The sequence below is a fragment of the Chlamydotis macqueenii genome, chromosome 2 (assembly GCF_036417535.1).
Source record: "Chlamydotis macqueenii isolate bChlMac1 chromosome 2, bChlMac1.mat, whole genome shotgun sequence".
Classification (NCBI taxonomy): Eukaryota; Metazoa; Chordata; class Aves; order Otidiformes; family Otididae; genus Chlamydotis; species Chlamydotis macqueenii.
Window position 1 is genome coordinate 156785330 of NC_141557.1, and position 21521 is coordinate 156806850.

Below are 21521 nucleotides of genomic sequence, written 5' to 3' on the forward strand. Positions count from 1 at the left end.
AAATCAGGAACTGACCATCTTTAATTGGACCTGAATGTGTATAGGTGTCCATTAGAACTTTAATCAGGATCCGAAATGCAGTTTTGAAGTAATTTTTCCAGTCATCACCATTTACTGCCCTGTGTTTTGAATTCTGGAGCAGTCCTCAGGTGTGCAAACCAGATTCATTTCAGGTGAAAACAAACCAGAAGACAGCCTCTGGAAGATGCTCTCATGCACTCCTACCATTACTGAGCTTTCAGCCCTCAGAACCAGACTACGGCTGGACCAGAGTAAGTCCTTCTCCGTGCAGAGGTGCTGTACAGGACTAGGAGCTCAGTTTTCAGCATAGATTTAGCACCGCACTGCTTCCTAAAGTGGACACAGCATCCCACCACTCAAGGCACACTGTGAAATCTGACTTTCCTTAAAGTGTGACAGCCAGCTTGAAACCTCCCAGCTCAGCATCTCTTGATTATCAGGTCACTTCCTAAGACATCAATTTCAAAAATCTGGCCTGAGCTACATACCTGACCCACATAGAAATCCACTCTGATTTTTGGACATGAACCAAAAAGCTTCACTGAAGTCCTGCAAGTGGTTTCACTCATGGAGAATTCTGTTAGTAGATAACTTAAGTAGGTATGTGTGCACAAGCTTGTGTGCATCAAGAATTGAGAATACTACGTCTATGCTAGCAAATTAAACAGAGCCAGGAAATGTCCCTTGGCACTAAAACTCAATTGCCTACCTTGTTAAGTTGTTGGAATTGTTCCTGGTATCCTTTTAGTCAACCAGCACCGTCCCAAACCGTTCCTCATCACAGTTCAGTAATTAGCACAGGCAAACAACCGTTCCAAATAAGCAGTTTCCATGCAGCTACACTTTCCTGGAGGGCGAGAGAGTGAGGTAGTTTGGACCCTTTGGAGTAGCCCTTTCAATGCCCAGTTGTCTCAGTGCCAGAGAATGGTCCTAAGCACATTTAATTTTTAGTATAAATCTAGTTTATGCATCCTGATTCCCAGACATTTACCCTAAGCAAAATATCATCTGAATATTCAGTTCCAAGGTTGGCTACTGATATCCAACAAATATCTGAGGAAAAACAGAGAGCGAAGATCGAAAGGAGTTAAGTGATGACATGAACCCTGATTCTGGAAGTGGGAGCTTCGCCTGCACAAATCAAGTGCAGACTCGTGACTGGAGATTGCTGACCTAGTGACTATTCTTTCATCAATGCAGCTTTATTTTCTCTATTTTTAAATTACTTTTTTTTTTTTTTTCATTGTTTCAAAAGCAAGGTGCTGCTCATGCTAGAGCTTTGCCCTGGTCACCACTGGCTCATTAAACTGTACCACTCCAAAATGCTAGTAAGCACCAATGGCTCGAGCCACTGCAGCTGAGATGGTGTGAACTCTGCTACTTTCTGCCATTGGAGCAGTTCTGAACTTTGTGCAAGCAGGAGTCGTGCCTGTCTGTGCCAGTGGTTTGTACTGGGGCAACTATGCCAGGGATTGTAATGTGGGAAAACCATCAGTATAATGGAATCTCAAAGACGTAATTCTTATTGGGTTGGACAGGCTGCAGACAAATGTTGTTCCTTATCTCTTGGTGCGCTGGCTCAGACCTTAACATTTGTCTCTCACTCTCAGTTACGTGAGTGCACTATGCAGATATGCAGCACTAAGGAAGAACTACGCTTGTGCAAGTCCAGGCATCAATGGAATTCCAAAGGAATGGGAGCCTTTGGATCCCCTTACACTTCAGAGAGCATTTTCACTAGGTGGTACTTACTGTTATGTTTCCAGTGCAAACGAATCTGATTTTTTTTCTTCTCTTCAGTTATTCACAAATATTGAAGTACTATTTCTAAGCTGAAAAACATCCAGTTGGGCTGAAAACCTCTCCATTCCTTTCATCTCTTGTTCAGTATTATGTATTCCATCCTTCACAGGACTTATCTGTTGTCCTAGCACTTCTGTTTCCTAGTGAGGTCTTTTCTTAGATGTCTGACATCCACAGAAGTATTTGTAACCATTAATCTCAGAGACTGGATTTCCTTTATGCGTGAAGTAATCGGAAACTGCAGATCTCCTGCTTGAACTAACTTAACTTGTGACAGATTTCACTGTTTCCTTTCTCCACCTGCTCCTTCTAAATACAGTAAGTCCAGACTCACAGACTTGCTTGGAACAAGTCCTGCTTAAATGCCACTGATAATAATAAATCAAAATGAAAATGCTACATAAATAGGCCAGAATAAAGCTGGCTTTGCAAGCTAACAGCCTACCTGAGGGAGGCCTGGAAGTTGTCCTTAGCAATAACATTCATTTTATCTTACAATAATTTAGCAATAGCAGTAGGGAACAAAATCCCTGTTTTTAAAAAGGGGAACAAGGAGGACCCAGGCAACTACAGGCCGGTCAGCCTCACCTCTGTGCCTGGCAAGGTCATGGAACAGATTCTCCTGGAAACCATGCTAAGGCACATGGAGAGCAAGGAGGTGGTTGGTCACAGCCAACATGGCTTCACCAAGGGCAGATCGTGCCTGACCAATTTGATGGCCTTCTATGATGGGGTGACAGCATCGGTGGACAAGGGACGAGCAATGGATATCATCTTACCTGGACTTGTGCAAAGCTTTTGACACTGTCCCGCATGACATCCTTCTCTCTAAACTAGAGAGACATGGGTTTGATGGGCGGACCACTCGGTGGATAAGGAGTTGGCTGGATGGCCGCACTCAGAGAGTGGTGGTCAATGGCTCAATGTCCATGTGGAGACTGATCACGAGTGGCATCCCTCAGGGGTCCGTGCTGGGCCGGGCCCTGTTCAACATCTTTGTCAGCGACATGGACAGTGGGATAGAGTGCACCCTCAGCAAGTTCGCCGACGACACCAAGCTGTGTGGTGCCGTCGACACGCTGGAAGGGAGGGATGCCATCCAGAGGGACCTTGACAGGCTGGAGAGGTGGGCCCGTGCCAACCTCATGAAGTTCAACCAGGCCAAGTGCAAGGTCCTGCACCTGGGTCATGGCAATCCCAGGCACAAATACAGGCTGGGTGGGAAATGGATTGAGAGCAGCCCTGAGGAGAAGGACTTGGGAGTGCTGGTGGATAAGAAGCTTAACATGAGCCGGCAATGCGCCCTTGCGGCCCAGAAGGCCAACCGCATCCTGGGCTGCATCAAGAGGAGCGTGGCCAGCAGGTCGAGGGAGGTGATTCTCCCCCTCTACTCTGCCCTGGTGAGACCCCACCTGGAGTACTGTGTCCAGTTCTGGAGCCCCCAACACAAGAAGGACATGGACCAGCTGGAGAAGGTCCAGAGGAGGGCCACGAAGATGATAAAAGGGCTGGAGCACCTCTCTTATGAGGACAGGTTGAGTGAGTTGGGGCTGTTCAGCCTGGAGAAGAGGAGGCTCTGGGGAGACCTGATAGCGGTCTTCCAGTACTTCAAGGGGGCCTACAAGAAAGATGGGGAAAGGCTGTTTAGTAGGTCTTGTTGCAATAGGACGAGAGGTAATGGTTTTAAAATAGAGGGGGGTAGATTTAGATTAGAAATTAGGAAAAATTTTTTTACGATGAGAGTTATAGAACACTGGAACAGGTTGCCCAGAAAGGTGGTGGAGGCCCCATCCCTGGAAACGTTCAAGGCCAGGCTGGATGAGGCTCTGAGCAACCTGATCTAGTCAGGGATGTCCCTGCTCCTTGCAGGGGGGTTGGACTAGATGACCTTTAATGGTCCCTTCCAACCTTAATGATTCTTTGATTCTATGACCTTTCCTTTCATTACTGTAGAGATCTGGCATCAGGTCACTTAGTGTTCAGCCATAAATCCCACAGAAATTCAGCTAATCCACAGTTCTCCGCATTTCCTGCATCTAGTCCAAGACATAACCCCATGTTCTCTTTTACCTCCCACTTCTGGGAATAAATATGTATGCACCATCATCTCTTCTGATGAACTCGGAGCTCTTGATGTTCCTAGTAGAGCATTAGGGAGATCTCAGATAATGGCCCCACCCCAGGAAGGTTAGGCTGGAAGCCTGCTAGTTAGATGATTCATCTGACCTAATGTTAAGTGTCCACTACTTTCCTAGACTTTTATTATAGTCAAAGGTGACCTGATCAATATAGTCCATGGAGATTCATGTATGATTCATCTGGCAAAATGCAGCTCTCTCCTTTAGGGTGAGATGAATCATGCCACAAACTACATTAACTCTACTGACTAGCTCTCTGCTGACTGCAAAGGCATCCCAGAGTGTCTTGCTTAGAGGTAAAAGTCTGACTCTATAAATAGTCATATTTAGTTAAATAGATCCCATTCACACCCCTTAAGGGCTCTCACCACTTCTGAAATAACTTTGACACTTGAATTTGAACATCTGAATTAGGGAAGACCATGTTTGAGTAATCATTCTTGAGGATCCTGCTAAAATTACAGTGTCCCTTCTGATGCTTAATCCACTTACATTGCTAGCAGGACCTAAGTCATGGCTCTTCCTGATACAGTATGCTGAGGTGTGTTGCAATACTGTCCCAGCGGTGTGGGAGTTTTTTCTCTTAAGGAAGCATCTAAGATATTATGGAAGGGATTCACATGATTCAGCTTGAATACATACAGCAAAGTAAACACATCTAGGTGACTCATCTACCTCCTCTCCGGTCTGTTCTAAGCACTTGGGAGCGAAAGCCTTACTTGGGTGAGATGACATTGTTCATGGAGGGGAACAAAGGAGAGAAGACATCAGAGTTCAGGCAACTTCAGCTTGTCCCCTGCTGCACTGTTCTGTGAGAATGACACCGTGTGTCTTACAAACTCAGAAGGAGTCCTGGCTTTCACCAGTAGAACCCAGATTTAATTTCAGAAGGGCAAAGCCAAAAACTTACACAGCATTGAGCTGAGCGATTGCAGAATCCATAAAATTAGCACTTGCAGTTTGCAGTTGGGATCTAACTTTTGGGATCAAACTACATATAATAGATGTTCTGCTAAAACCAAATGAGGGATAACCTGTCCAGCTATATAATAGTAGACAATTTTTTTCCCCAAATATTCCCTTTTATAACCTGTGATAAGGAGAGTCAACACAGTTGCCCAAGAGTTATATTATCAGAAGATTCTGGATGGATCAAAATTTTACTAAGGCTAAATATTTATTTGAAGGTTTAAATCTATAAATTAACAGTAAGGCTTATCAGGGCATTATCAATAAAGGAATAACTAGAGTTCAAAACCAAAATAAAATTAAAATAAATTTTTAATTTTCTATCTTGACTATTAAAGAGTCTGGAAAATCATCAATAATACTTCAGAGTAAAGAAAACCATTGCCCTTGGATACATTCTGGTGTGGCCTCTAGAGTACACAGGAGATACTGGCTGTATTGTATGTATCGTATTTCTCCTTCCTGATTAGTTTAAAAGAAACATCTGCAATGCCCCTCCTGGCACGGCAGATTTAATGCCAACACAGTATAATTTAATCATATGCTATAGCAGGTGTTTAGGAGACTACTCAGGACATTAGCAGAGAATAAGACCTGGGCTGTTGTCTAGGGGAATGAACAATGTGATGCGAGAAATTTTTCAGTATTTTCCAGCAATGGTATGAATACCTTGATACCCTCCACACATGCACATAATGCTGCAAGAATATAATGAGGCATTCTATGCTGGGAGGACACATCTGGGAATTCCTGAAGAAATCTGCAAATGTTTCTTTTGCCTTTGTAACGTCCTGTCTTCCCGTAGCGACCTAGAAAAAGGCTTCTAGGACACATGGATCTCCATTTTCATTGCTGCCTCACCTTTCTTTTTTTCCTTTTTGGAAAGTAACCTATTATCTTGCACATAAAAATTTTCCAGAAAGGTTGCATGAAAAATTAACCCTAATTATACATTTCATTCTCTTTCAGGGAATAAAGCAGAAGCTTGAAAGACATTTAATTATGTAGCTGTAAATGACCCATTCTAGGCCACACAGATGTGATCAATTTATATATACATTATGAACTGCTTTTGTTTATTAAATATTCTTACTGTAAAGAAAGGAAAAGTATAAGCTTTTTTTTTTTCCCCATAGGATGGATTGCCTAGGAAAAGGAGAATGCTACTGAGGTGTGAGAAAAGTATGTCCACATATCTGCCAGAGTACTTCCATCACAGAAATCTGCAAGGGCAAACAGCAATCCAAAGGGCAAGTAATTCCTTGCTTATAACTGAAAGAGGATGAGCATTTTAATCCCTTCTTTATGTTAATTATTATCTTCGGAAATAAGGCTAGAGATTTTGTTTCCTGTATTTTATAGTGTATATTTCACCTAGATGGAGCCATCTGTGGAGCTATTATCTGCTCACGGAGTCAGACAAAACCCTTTATTTCTGTTTAGACTTCCCCTATAGGGTGAATTTTCTGCTACAGATGCCTAGAAAACTCAATTGGATAATTACAATTAGGTGAATTGAGCCTTATTCATGGTTCTTTGTTGGTCAATATCTATCTTTAATTTCTACAACATAGGATGGGACACCTTCTCTGTAAAGCATGAAAAATGAAGTTGCTCCACTGAGAGAGGCAAAGAGATGTGCTTTGTCTGAATAGCCTAAAGCCAGCTGACCAGAGATGGAGAAATGAGTTGAGATGTATCAGTGTCCTGGTTTTGGCAGGGATGGGGTTAATTTTCCTCTCAGTAGCTGCTGTACTTTGGATTTCGTATGTGAAGAATGTTGATTAAAAACCCTGATGATACGAGTTGCTGTCAATGAGACCAAGGACATCGTCCTGCTTTCCAAGTCTTGTTAATGTGCAGATGCAGGAAGCTGGGCCAAAGACAGACAGAATAATTGACCCAAACTGGCCAAAGAGAGTATTCCATGCCATAAACGTCATGCTCAGTATATAACTGGTGGGGATTGCCCATGGGAGGGGGCATCCTTGGCATCCTTTGCATCCATTTTCTTCCACCTCTCTGGTGCTCACTGGCATTGTTCCATCTACCTTGCTGGCTCGCTTTTGCTCCTTTGCTTGCTGCTCGGTTTCGTTTCTGTTATTGCTGCTCGGGACAGGCTGAATCGGTCATTGGGACATCAGGTGGTGAGAAATCATGCATTGTTCATTTTGTATATATTAATATCCTTATATTCTGTTATTATTGTTGTTTTCTTTTACTATTTTAGTAAATTGTCTTTACCTTAACCCATGAGTTTTCCTTCCTTCCCAATTTCTCTCGCCATCCCACTGGGTAAGGGGAGGTGAGGGAGAAACTGTGTGGTGACGAGGGCTAAACCACAACAATCAGAGAGTGGTTTTGCATTTGGTTTAGTTTCAGCACAACTCAAACCCTATTTTACCAGGAACAAAATAGTTACCAAAACATAAACTCTGGGTTCCTCAGAAATGTTTCATATTAAACCATCTCTCAAAAAAATTGTGTAGGGAATGGAGATCAGCTTTAAAATGTGAGCAAAACTGCATTCTGCAGCAACATACACCCAAAGTGGAGGAGCCTGAGATGTGTCTCCCCAAGCTGCTTGCTCTTATGGAAGAGAAGGGGCTGCTGTGCAGCAGGATGTTGTCCTCTAGGACCGTACACTAATTGAGAGCTGTTGAAGATGGACTTCATCTTCCCAGCCTGGTTACCTTTCTCCTCCCTCTGGAGAGTGTTCCCAGAGATGTGTATCAGCTTGATTCCAGTAAAGTATTTCCTCATTCCTTTTTACTCCATTCCTTTAAAACTAAGAATACCTGATGATTTTGTCTCAACAGGGCCTTGTATTATAGGTTTTTTCCCTTATCAAAAAACAAAGCAGCACTTTTTTTTTTTTTCCGCTCATCCAGAAGTTTTGAAAAACTATCTTCTCACAATAGAAAATACATGTTATGAAATAAAAGAATGATGGATTTCTCTCAGTTCTAGCTGGGAGTTGGTTCTGAGGTGCACTGGCAGAGCTGTGAAGGAAGCTTACACAGCTCCAGTCCAGCCTTTGTGTGACAGATGACGGCACCTGTGCTCTGATTTATAGACGTAGTAAGGATGTTCTTAGCAGCCTCAGAACTAGGATGAAACAGATTGCTGCCTCTGAAAATATGATGTATGATGTTGCATTAAAGCTGTTAGGCAACTGAATCCTAAACTTGGTGTGATTTCTATAGACACGTGTAGCTGGTTACTGAAGGCAAATTAGTCATTAACATGCAAAAATATTTCTTCAGAGAATGTTTGCTCCTGAACACAGTATGGAGCGTGAACCCTTTGGATGAACTCCAAGTTGTCAGTAGTAGAGTTGAGTAAATGATTCAGGGCAAGTAATGTGACTGATGAATTTTTCTTTCTGCTTGTAAAGTGTCTTCAGGCACATCAACATTTCCTGAGACTGATTTGTCTCCAAACAATTTGTGGAAAGAGAAAAAAAAAAATCACCACAAAACTAAACAATCCTTAACTCTATAGACTGATCTTGAGAAATTTCCTTGAGAATACACACTACTCAGCCTCCCTCATCTAGTGCAAAAGAAGATTTTTTTTAATTGAGAGAAACAGATAATAGATGTCTCCTCTTATCAGAAAGCTGCTGTGGGGAAATTTATAGTGTTCAGAAGGATGTGTGGCAGACAACATTGTGGTGAGGCTGTCTTTATTTGTTAAGAGATATTGAGTTGAAATCTGGGGAGGAAGGTGATGCCAGCACCATGGCTGAAAAATTATATTTGTGGATCTCTTTTCGAGGTATTTTTTCCTCTGTCTACCATGATGGGACAGTTATCACCAAGAAGCATATCTTTGAAAAGCTGCATTTTGTGGAGATCCACACTGAGGGACGTCTAAGTATTTGGATCCACTGATCTGAATAATACCAGGTCCAGAAGACAAAAGCAAGGAGTTTTGCAAAGGATGCTCTGGGGTGGTTGAGTTTGGTGTCATTCTTTTGCCTACAACTCATCTGGAAAATAAAAGATGTTTAGATGAAGATCTCAAGATTCTGTTCATGTTTCTTAATGAGCAGTTTGAACTGGGAGGTTTCTCACCATTTATAGCTAGCTGTGATGAGAACAGAACTACTCTGTATACATAGATTGCCCCACAGCACTCGGGACTTTCCTGTAAACGGGTTGCCGGAAAAAGACATAATAAATCTCCTTGATGATAGGATGTAATGCAGTCAATGGCATATACTGCCAAGCCCCTTGAAGATTTGCTGTGTGGTGCTCTACTTCATTTCTGTTCTTCCTCCTCTCATACCTTGTCCATTGAGAGTGCAAGTTGGCTGAAGGAGGGCTCAGCCTTGTGCATGCAAGATTCCTGTTGCAATGAATGGCCTTGGAGAAGGCCTCCAAATGTCTGCACCCCAGCAGTAATGCAGCTGCAAAGTCTTCTGAGTTATCTCCACACTACTATCCATGGATTTCTTCCAGATTTGTGGCTCATTATTCCATGCTTCATGAACCAGCTCAAAAATAGAAGGAATATTTTGGGGTACACAAGTGATCTTTATTGATTGAGGAAATCCCTTTTCTTTAAGAGCCCAAGAAGAAAATGGCTGTCGAAGCACAAAATGGATTTTTCTTTGATGGTAGAAGCACCACTGTCAGTATGGTGAAGTAAGAACTTTCTCTTACTAAGTTGATTTTTTTCCCCATCAATTACTGTTTAGTTAGTAGTGCTTAAACTGCATCATTATAATCTTTTCCTCTAATAAATGCTTCAGCCTTTCTACTAAAGCAAGGTGGTTTATGGGTGAGTACACTGTGGAGCCAATCTGCAGTGCCTTGTGGCAGTGTTTGCAGAGGATGTAGTAAGAGTTTAGTGCCATCTCTGGGGAATTGGGCCACTATTATTTACAGCCATGTGAATGTAACTCCTTGCATATCATTTCTGAAATGTCACCCTGATACAGTATATATCTAAGTGTGAAACTCTGTGCATGTTTGTGCCATCAAATTTTGGCATGGATTTGGAAGCTGAAAAGTAGAAACTGGCCCCACTAAATAAAATGAACCTCGTGGAATCATGCCAGCTGCTTCCTGCTAATGTGACCTTTTCTTCCATCTTTCTCTTTTCCTGTCTTGCTGATGGATCGGATGGTTTTGAGACTTTAGTACACTATAGGGCTGCCAGGTTTGGGTCCACATCCAATTATTTCCAAAGTGCACTTGCACTGGGCATTCTCGTTTTTGTTCCTTCTCTTAATTTCCACAAACACTGTGACAAAACCAAGACAGAGGATAACTCCACTGAATATACTAACTCCTGGCTAGATATCATTGATATCCTTCTTATTATAACTTATATGAAAAAAAAAAAAAAGGTAATTTATTCCAGAGCTGCCTGCTCTGGGGCTTTTTGTACTTTCCTGTTCTAGAATTGGGCTTCCCTGGAGACAGAACTGAATTAGAGAGATTGCTGGACTGATTCAGTATGGCAGTTCCTGTGTTAATATTGGTCTTAACTTCTGGAGTTGTCAAACAATAAATAAGTGAATGCCAAAACAAAACATGCCAGGGGTTTTATTTTTGACATAGCAGAAGAAAGAAAAATCTGCAACACATGGCCTCTGCAGTTCCACTACAGTTCAGAAGTCTAAATATCAGGAACATTTGCCCCTTCTTGGCCAAAATGGTAAGTTTGCAATTCTTCTAAGGAAACATGAGTCACTAAACACAACACTGAAAATGCTTAGGTCTCCTACTCTGCTATATCTGTCCTGTGACAGAATCATAGAATTATAGAATTGTTTAGGTTGGAAAAGACCTTTAAGATCATCAAGTCCAACTGTTAACCTAGCACTGCCAAGTCCACCACTAAACCATATCCCTAAGCTCCACATCTACGTATCTTTAAATACCTCCAGGGATGGTCACTCAATCACTTCCCCGAGCAGCCTGTTCCAATGCTTGGCAACACTTTTGGTGAAGAAATTTTTCCTAATATCCAACCTAAACCTCCCCTGTTGCAACTTGAGGCCACTTTCTCTCATCCTATCACTTGTTACCTGGGAGAAGAGACAGATACCCACCTCACTGCAATCTCCTTTCAGGTCATTGCAGAGAGCAGTGAAGTCTCCCTTGAGCCTTCTTTTCTCCAGGCTAAACACCACCAGTTCCCTCAGATGCTCCTCATAAGACTTATGCTCCAGACCCTTCACCAGCTTTGTTGTCCTTCTTTAACACATTCCAGCACCTCAGAGTCTTTCTTGTACTGAGAGGCCCAAAACTGAAGACAGCATTTGAAGTGTGGCCTCACCACTGCAGAGTACAGAGGGATGATCACTTCCCTACTCCTTCTGGGCACACTATCTCTGGTAAAAACTAGGATGCTGTGGGCCCTCTTGGCCACTTGAGCACACTGCTGGCTCATATTCAACTGGCTGTCAACCAACACTCCCAGGTCACTTTCCGCTGAGCAGCTTTCCAGGCACTCTTCCCCAAGCCTATAGCGTTACATGGGATTGTTGAGACCCAAGTGCAGGACCTGACACTCAGTCTTGTTGAACCTCATATAATTGGTCTCAGCCCATCAATCCAGCCTGTCCAGATCCCTCTGTAGACCCTCCCTACCTTCAAGTAGATCAACAGTCCCGCCCAACTTGGCGTTGTTTGCAAACCTACTGAGGGTGTACCTGATCATGTCATCCAGATAATCGATGAAGATATTAAACAGAACTGGCCCCAGTACTGAGCCCTAGGGAGCAATACTTGTGACTGGCTGTCAACTGGATTTAACTCTGTTCACCATAACTCTTTGGGCCTGGACATCAAGCCAGTTTTTTTTTACTCAGCAAAGCATACACCTGTCCAATTTATGAGCAGCCAGTTTCTCCAGGAGAATGCTGTTGGAAACAGTGTCAAAGGCTTTACTAAAGTCCAGGTAAACAATACCCAGAGTCTTTCCCTCATCCAGAAAGCAAGTCACCTCGTCATAGAAGGACATCAGGTTAGTCAAGCAGGACCTGCCTTTCATAAACACATGCTGACTGGGCTGCCTGGGCCTGATCACCTGGTTGTCCTGAAAGATATCAATTTAAAATGTTCCAGATCAATGTCCAAGCAAAACTTCTGACTAAATGAATCAAAATGAGAAAATCATAGACTAAAGTCATATTCTTGATACCTAGAATTTAAAACTGAAATTTTCGTTGTCAGCCACTCTTTTTTTTTTTTTTTTTGGAGCCCTGTGTGCTGACTTAAAATGTAAAGATTCTGTAGCTTCTCTGAATTGTTTTTACATTTTATCTTTCTGTGGATCTAGCTCTTTGCTTTTGGTTAGAGGGCAAATAATTCCTGAGGACTACAACATTTCAGTTCTATGCAAGCTGTAAAGTTCCCCTGAAACCACTTTCATTAGTTTTGCAAAAATTGCAGCCCTAAGGCTTTAAAAAGTGCTAAGCAATCAGCAGTCACTCATTTGGGAGCCTAATTATGGAGTTAGGAAACAAATATGTCTTGGTCTATCACTTGCCTTGCATAATACGTATAATGGGATTTAACCCCACACCTGCTTCTACAGATGTGCAAATACTTGTGACTGCTGGGCACCAATGCAGAGGAATCTCTTTCTGTGTACGTCACTAAACCACACGGGGAAGCATCAAGATCCTCCAACTCATCAACGCAAGTCTCCTAGTCACTGAAAAAGGTATTTTATGAATTCAAATTACATCAGCAGTATTTGAAGTATCTCTGAAGAGATAGACGATGATGACCTCTGGGACATGACTTGGTATACATTCCTACATACCTATTCAACATTGTGCAGGCAAAGTGCAAACATTGTCCTTTCAGATGTAAAATAAACAGGATTAAGCAAGGGTACACTGTTCTCTGAATTCTTTCCTTTTTAGGGACATTTGTTATGTAATACCCAACAAACTCACCTCAATTTCAGATGCATTTTAATTTATCCCTCTGTCTTTCATTGGCAATAAAAATAGACACTTTGGCTTTTGAAGGTAAAGCAAAAGTACTCTGAATGGATTGGCACTGATACACTGACAGAGGGTTTAGAAGAATTAAACCCACTTGTACAAATGAGGCAAGCCATGACCCTGGACTCATTTCTTCTTCCCTCCATTTTCTCATCATGATTAGACTGATTTCCCTCTCAATTCCTCATTTTCCTGTTTTTTATAGCCTGTGGTAATGCTTACTGCCTAGTTTGAGACTACGAGGCTTTTGGAGGAAGGTAAATAAAACTTTTACTGCTTCTAGGTATGTGATGAATAACACTGTGATGGGTTACCCCTGGTTAAGGGATAAACTCCCATCTGGCTGCTCTTTTATTCCCTCTCCTGAACAGGATCGGGGAGAAAACGAGAATGGAAAAGCTCACAGGCTGAGATAAGGATAAGGAGATCACTTACCAGTTACTGTCATGGGCAATACAGACTTAACTGGGGGAAAAGCAATTTAATTAATTGTTAGTTAAAATAGATTCAAGCAGCGAGAAATAAAGAAAAAATTAAAACACCACTTCCCCTCCATCCCCTTTTCCCATTCCCACCTTCCCCCCTCCACCCCCGACTCCTCTCCCCGAGGGGCGCAGGGGTGGGGCTGGGGGCTGCGGTCAGTCCATCCCAGCCCCTCTGGGCCGCTGCTCCCTCCTCACACCTCTCCCTGCTCCAGCGCGGGCCCTTCCCTGGGCTGCAGCCCTGCAGGGACACCCTGCTCCCGCCTGGGCTCTCCAGGGCCGCGGCTCCTGCAGGAAATATCCCCCGGCTGCGGCCTGGGGCCCTCCCCGGGCTGCAGGCTGGCTCTCTGCTCCAGCGGGGTCTGTGCAGGGCTGCAGGGGATCCCTGCTCCGGGCCTGCAGCACCTCCTGCCCTCCTCCTCCTGCGCCCTCGGGGTCCCTCTGCTGCTGCTCCCTCCTCTTCTTCCTCCTCCTCTGCCTCTGCTGCCTTGGGCCCTTTCTCAAACCGGTTTCCCCCCCATGGCTCCCCCATCTTGGCTGAATAAATTTTGCAGAACAGATTCTGCTCTGAACACAACTGAGATTTGTAATTAGAGCTGGTCAGAAGATAAGGCACCTCAATTTTTTAAAAATAAAAATCTTGCAAAGAATTGATCTGAATTACTATTCAGAGTCAGACTTATCATCCCTCTTCTCTGCTGCTTTGTGTCTGGGACTGCCAGCCCTCTGGGCATCAAGGAAGAAACTTCACCTCAGCCAGAATTCAATCACATAGTCGCTTTTTCTCTTGATATCTGATACGAAGTAACATCCCCACTAGAAATTGCCAGTTTAAATCATCAATTGCTAATGATTAAATTAGCCTAGGTCTGGGTAGCTATCTAAATGTTCAGTCCCTTTTGAAATTACTTTTATGATCCGTCTGATTAGGGAAGATTAGGAAAATGTCCTGCATTATATTGTGATCATGAGAAAAACTAAACATTTGGGCAAAACTAAAAGCTTTTCACTTTGCAGAGATTAAACAAAAAAATGTGTGTTGAGGAGAGGTTGCTTTTATTTTTATTTGAGAGAGCATGGTGAAATAAAACCCAAACGAATCAAAACATCAACAGGGCTATATTAAAAAAAAAACCTGAAAGGCCATTTTTTTTTTATTGACAAGCAATGTGAATGAAAAATGTCAACCAGTTCTATTTATAACTGGGGACGGGCAAAGAAGATGTGGGAAGCATTCTCATTTCTGGAGTTTGTGAAGGCTCTGGCTGATTTCTCCGAGATGAAAAACTAGGCGAGCAGGTAGGGTCTAATTCTTTACTAGCATAATCATTGTAGCAACTCTGAAGTCATCGGAGATATGACAATTTATGCTGACTGAGATTTGCTTCCTGATACTCTGAAGTTCCTACCCTTTGGTGCGTAGCAGGAGTACATATCTTAGCTAGTTTATTGCAAACAGCCCAGCTACTGTGTTGGCCAGTGCGTTTCGTTTTGTTATACCCATTCTCTGGCATTGTTCATTGTATTTAAGGCAATTATTAATTCCTCTCTCATTGCTTGTAGCTCAGCTCCATTCAGCCTTCATCCAGAAATTCAGTTTCTCTTATTCTTAACTTTCAGCACATGCAGTCTTTTTAATGCCAAAGAAGCTTATGAATAAAAATATATACTCAGATGTGTGGATAAATGAAGCATTATTCTAACACTAAATGCAAGACACTAATTTACAAAGTTTGAGCCTGCTTTGTTTTATAGTATTTTGTCTTGAGGGTCATTCCACTGCTCCACACATTTAAGAGAAAGAAGATGCAGATAAACAGTATTCGGCTGCAGAAAAATGTGAAATTCAGTTTTCAACTGAATTATTATTCCTAAGTAGATTCCAGTGATCTCTTTCTACTCATGGAATACACCAGACACTTTGGTTTTTTTTTTTTATTACAAACTTCAAAATGGAATCCATTCCCTAATAGATGGTACCGTATCCACACTGTCAAACTGTGGAGGACAGCCCCTTAAGACACAGTAGTGCCTGTCACCCCATATGGCCTCATTTTGTGGTGTGACATCATGTGATGCTTCTTTATCTGTTCACAGGACCTACATCAGGTACTGAGCTCTTGTGTTTCATTTATAATCAATCATTCACTACGTGGCACGGTTTTTACTGACAAGTAATTCATTACTTTATAGGAGCAGTCACTAATCTGCCTGACAACATTTGCAGCAGAATCATATCTTGGAGTAACTAAACACAGCCAAAGCTGCTCCCAACTTGGTTTTGACTTAACCTTTTGCCTTACTGAGTCTGCCCTCCCCAGCTGCATGATTTTCAGAGCACCCACAGCTGCAACTGAAGTGAGTAGATGAAATCCTGCCTTCCAGCTGCAAAGCTCTTACTGACCTCAGTTTGAAAAAAAAGGATTTTACCTGGTGGCAGTCATTCAGCACCTTTGAAAACCAGGGATTTAACAACTGGCCAAAGGTCAGAGCAGAAATCTATGCCAGAAAAAAAAGAGTAGACCCTCTGTAGGGTCTAACTCCCAGCACAGCCCTGGAAGCACAAGGTGCTTTTTTTTTTTTTTCCCAGGTACAATGTCACAGATTTTTCTATCATTTCTGAGCCTTTTTTCCCTGGTATATACTAGAGTGGGGAAGGATACAGATAAAGTCACAAACTTGTATCAGCTCCTTTACCCTGCAGTGCAAGGAAATTTAAACATTCTGGGAAGAAAAGGATCTCCAGGCAGGATGAAAAAAAAAAAAAAGGTAAGTTTTCAAAAGCTCACACTGTAAAAGAAAAGTGAAAAACACAAGCTGTCAAGAGTATGAAAGGTTCAAGAGGGTAGGAGCACTGATGCCTTGAGATTTTAAGAAGGGCTGTGTTGGCTTAATAGGAACTTACCCCAGCTTTTTTCCTACTTTGAGAGCGAGGAGCATTACCCACAAAAAGAAAGGAAGAAAGAAGCCTGGCTGCTTTGAAGGCTGTTAGCTATGCTCACCTACTGGGGGAAGAGAGAAAAGGGAGAGCCAGCTCATGAGAGCTGACTGCACCAGAGCAAGCTGCTATTAGCTGTGTGAGGCCAGCAGGATTTTCTTGATCTAGTTTAACAAGTCATGTTGCTAATCCAAAGTTTATATCCTTGTCTTTTGGGCAAATATTAGGCTGCAGAAACTGTTCCTTGGGCTTGGGGGCAAGACTGTTAATAGAGCAGCAGTGAGGACACATCTTTGCTTAGCAGGATGAAAAAGATCAAAAGCTGTAGAGAAAACATGCCTAATCCAGATCCTGTTCATATCGGCACAAACAGTGGTTTATCCCAGATTAACACTGGCATGAAGGAGACCAGCTTCAGTCTTGATACTTGTCACTGCCCTCTGCCCACCAAGTGTTTGTGTTCTCTCTTTCCCTCCTGAGTACCCAAATAAAAAACGCAGTTCATACTTGCATTTGTGCACTCAAGCACGCATATAGAAGATGAGCTGCTTTGGATGCTTGCTTTTTTTGTTGCCTTAAATAAGAAAGCTTTGTTTTCTCAGTACAGAATGTACCAAAACATTGGTTGGAGCATTGTAAGTGCTTTACAGGACCTTTGCACATAAGCTGAGGAACTGATAATACGGTGGCTAAGGAAGTTCCCTATTACCTCCTGGGGAAAAAGTATGCCACAAGATTATAGCAGGTTGGCATCCAAAGTGCACAAACATAAGGACCACTGGAAGGATTGCAAGAAGCTTTGGTTCACTGCATTATCCACCCTTTATCACTTCAAGCTCTATAGTACTGAAGCATGATGAAAACTGAACTCCTATAAACTTTATGCTTTGATCACAAGTCCTCTCAGACAAACATTGTGTTCTGCATCTGTAAAGGAACTTGTACTGTGGCGTTCCTCCATGGTGTGCATACTCTGGGTAATGCAACATTACCGTAGGCATCTGAGAGACATGCAGAATCAGAAAAATGTGACTGTCATTAGGACTTGAGCTATCAGCATTATATGGCTATGAGCTGGACCATGAATGGGACAGAACAGTGCCTTGGCCATTTGAATGACCCTGGAGACTGGAGCTACCTTAATACAAACAGCAAATAACAAATTCTGTAAAATCCACTTATAAAAAGCCATCAAAAGATGCATCAAAAGAAGTGTGGCCGGCAGGTTGAGGGAGGTGACTCTTCCCCTCTACTCTGCTCTTGTAAGAATCCATCTGCAGTACTGTGTCCAGCTCTGGAGCCCCCAACATAAGAAGGATGTGGACCTGTTGGAGAGAGTCCAGAGGAGGCCACTAAGATGATCAGAGGACTGGAGCACCTCTCCTATGAGGACAGGCTGAGAGAGTTGGGGCTGTTCAGCCTGGAGAAAAGAAGGCTGCAGAAAGACCTCACAGAGGCCTTCTAGTACCTAAAGGAGGCCTACAGCAAAGACGGGGAGAAACTCTTTAGCAGGGCCTGCTGTGACAGGATGAGGGGTAATAGTTTTAAAACAGAGGAAGGCAGATTCAGACTGGACATCAGGAAAAACTTTTTTACTCTGAGGTTGGTGGAACATTGGCACAGGTTGCCCAGAGAGGTGGATGATGCCCCATCCCTGGAAACATTGAAGGCCAGGTTGGATGAGGCTCTGAGCAACCTGATGTAGTTGGAGATGTCCCTGCTCCTTGCAGGGGCATTGGATTAGATGACCTTTAAAGGTCCCTTCCAACCCAAACTATTATGTGATTTTATGACTCTATGAAATCTGTAACTCCTACAACAGAAACCATGTTTTGTTCTCTCCTGACAAGCTGGATAGGTGGAGGTTATCTGCGCTTTGTGCCTATAGTTAATTGTATAAAGAAACAGCACATGGTGAGAAGGAATTTTTGGCATTTGCTTTGTGGGCTGGCAGGCTGTCAAGTAACTGTAGGATTCACTGAGTCTGGAAGAGGCTCTGTGCTGACCTGCCACAAGTAAATGATGTTGTTTTCCTTAATCAGTCCACCAGAACTGGTATCTTGAGTGTCCTTCATCTAATTTTCTTGCATGCTGGAATCTGACAAATATAATGATGGTATTTTCCACTCATTTGCAGTAGCGCTTTTCTTTCAATGGTATTGAAATACTCCTCAAATTCCAAACTTCTTTGGGAAAATATTCACGTACCAGTTTTAGCAATATAAAACTATTATTACTGCCTATCTCCCAGGGGTTTTGTGAAGCTTGTTTAATTGAGGTTTGAACTGTCATTATTTGTGAGATGAGATTATCTATCATTCATGAGCTTTCAAATGAACACCAGTTTGTCTGGGAGAAAAAAGCTGGCAAATCCTAAAAGTTTCATGATTTTTAGCACAAATAATTATTCCTCCAAATATTCATTCTATATAGTTTGTTATTTGTTACTTGCTATTCATTATCCACAATTTGTTATTTGTTATATTCCTGTCTAGAAAATTCAGTCACCCAGTCAGGTACCAGAAGTAATAGTAAGCGACTTTTATGACCGTTCACCCATCATAAGTAACACGTATAGGAACTTGCACAATCAAAACAAACAGTGCATGAATAACGTGTAGACAAAATTTGTTTACATGAGCTATTCCGTGAATATTTATGAACTAGAAGCACATTTGTAGAAATTAGAATCAGAGTGCAAAGAGAAAAACAGGGCCAAATTTGCTGTGATTCAAGTTCTATCCATAATTTATTACTATGTTGGAGTTACAGATGGGTGAACTCCAACTTTAAGTTCAGATGAGTTGCACAGAGTCATTTTGTAAGTTGTTGGGGCCAGAAGGGAAATGGTAACATGGCAACGCTTCGACCCTGCATGGCAATGCCTTCACTGCCTCCCAGCCCATGCTGCTGTGTCGTGATCCCTGCTAGACCGCACTGTGGAAGTGCAGCCATCACCAGCGTGTCACTAGATTAATCTGTTCTCTGCACTGGCAATTTCCTCCAAGTTTCCCATCAGAGCATAGGAGATGCTCCTCATGCACCAAAGGTAGGAGGAACTGTGGCAGGAAACCATGCTATAGACTGCAGATGTTTTAAATAAGCCTCAAGGTCAAGAAATCTTTGTGGCTCAAATACCATCAGTGCTTCCAGCTAGTAGAGGTCCAATCTGTTGTAAAATACCCACTATTTAATCCAATATGGCTGAAATAATTTCCCAGACCATTCAAATAGATGTAACGTGGAAGTGGAGTTTCCCTCATGGCCAACACATCTTTTTTTACATGGAAACTTTTTTTTAAAAAAAACTTATACAAAACCACAGCTTTTGCACTTACAGATTGCCTATGCATTTTCACATAGTCAGAGGATCACAGGGGATAAAGCTGCTGTGCATTATTTCCTAATAGAAAAGGCATCTTCTTACCCACAAAATCGAGCAAGGGCTTAGATTAAAGGCAAATGAGAGCCTGAGAGCATAAGCAATAAATTAAAATCTCCTTTTGTCTTTCATCTGGCAATAAAATCCTGCCTCATGTTTAAAAACACAAATGTTGCATATTTAAAAACAAAGACTGTATGTGTTACACCAGCAAGCTGTATAAATCCTAGTGGCCTTGGAAAATTAATGTTTTGTTTTAAGTAAAGCTGAAGTTACTCATGTTATTTCACTCTATCAATAGCAAGTACATTAACATTATCTAGTGTCTGCAAGCACACTATTAATTTACCTTGTACTGTCCCAATAGAGGGAAAAGAATTGTTCAAGGCAATGAGGCATATCTACTTCCACTCCTTGGGACTCCTTACTTCCAAATAATCAATATTAATGTGGTGAAGGGAGGGCAGAGAGGAAAAGGATCCTCTGACTGATTTATCAGCTAAAGCTACATCACAGAGCAATGGGAGTCTGAAGAGTCTTTACCAGACTGAACAGAGACTAAATGGTTTATCAAGGGTGGAGGCACTGTCACAGCATACACCTGAAGTCAGGATAAATACGACACTTGGCAAGCAGGATGCTGACAGATTTAACTTTCCCTTTTTAAAACGATACATTCTTGATCATAGAAAAAAATCAAATGTGCTCTTGAAAATACTTGCTCACATCAGTATTAGCTTTTTTTTTTCCCATTGGGGAAAATATTTTTTTACAGAAAAGCAGGTTTTTTTTTTCTCTGATGAGAACTACTTTTTGCCTACGGGTCAGATGAACAGCCCAACATACAGTTCTTAATGATATCTGACAGAACTTCAGCAAAGTATGATTGGCAGGAAGTGAAAATCTGAAATTTTTAAGTAACATGACCTGAATTTTCCTTTTTAAACCACAGGAAAAGTAATTGCCATGGAATGGCCTTTTGTCCTTTTGACCTTCAGAGAGCAAAAACTTACTTTTAAAATTGCATTATGATAGCAAATGCTGTAATCTTTTAATAGGCTGAAGTCAGAGAGGGATGGCAAGCAAACTGCAGCAATACTAAAACATTTGGTTCTGGCTATCCACAATAACACATCCTTCTGGCTGAAGTCAGAGATAACATTCACAAAAAAAAACCTCAGCTAGGGTGAAAAAAGGATGACTCAAACATTGTCAGGAAAACCAGTTTATTTTATCCCTATGGCTAACAAGAGTAGAACACAGTTCTGCATAGTTAACTCACTACTGCAAGGTGCCTAACTTTCCTCCTTTCTTTACTAATCATTGTATCAACTTAAGCTGTAAGATTAAAGAATGCCTAAACTCATGCCTCTACACATGGACTTACTATATGTGACAGCACTACTTAGTGCTTGTCAGGCCTGTAGTTGGAGCTTTACAAAGAAGGATGTCCCAAAGGTAGAACAGGCAAGTTAAAGGTACAACAGGCAAGTTAGGAAGACATTTTTTACAATGAGGGTGGTAGAACACTGGAACAGGTTGCCCAGAGAGGTGGTGGATGCCCCATCCCTGGAAACATTCAAAGCCAGGCTGTACGGGGCACTGAGTAACCTGATCTGGTTGGAGATCACTGCAGGGGGGTTGGACTAGATGACCTTTAAAGGTCCCTTCCAACCCAAACTGTTCTGATTCTAAGTTGTTCATGTTCTCCCTTAAACGCCCAACTGACTACTTAACTGTGAGCCCAGGGGATGCTTCAGTGCCCATAGGTGGATGCTTTCAGCCTGGAAGTAGGGTACTTTAACACCTTGCA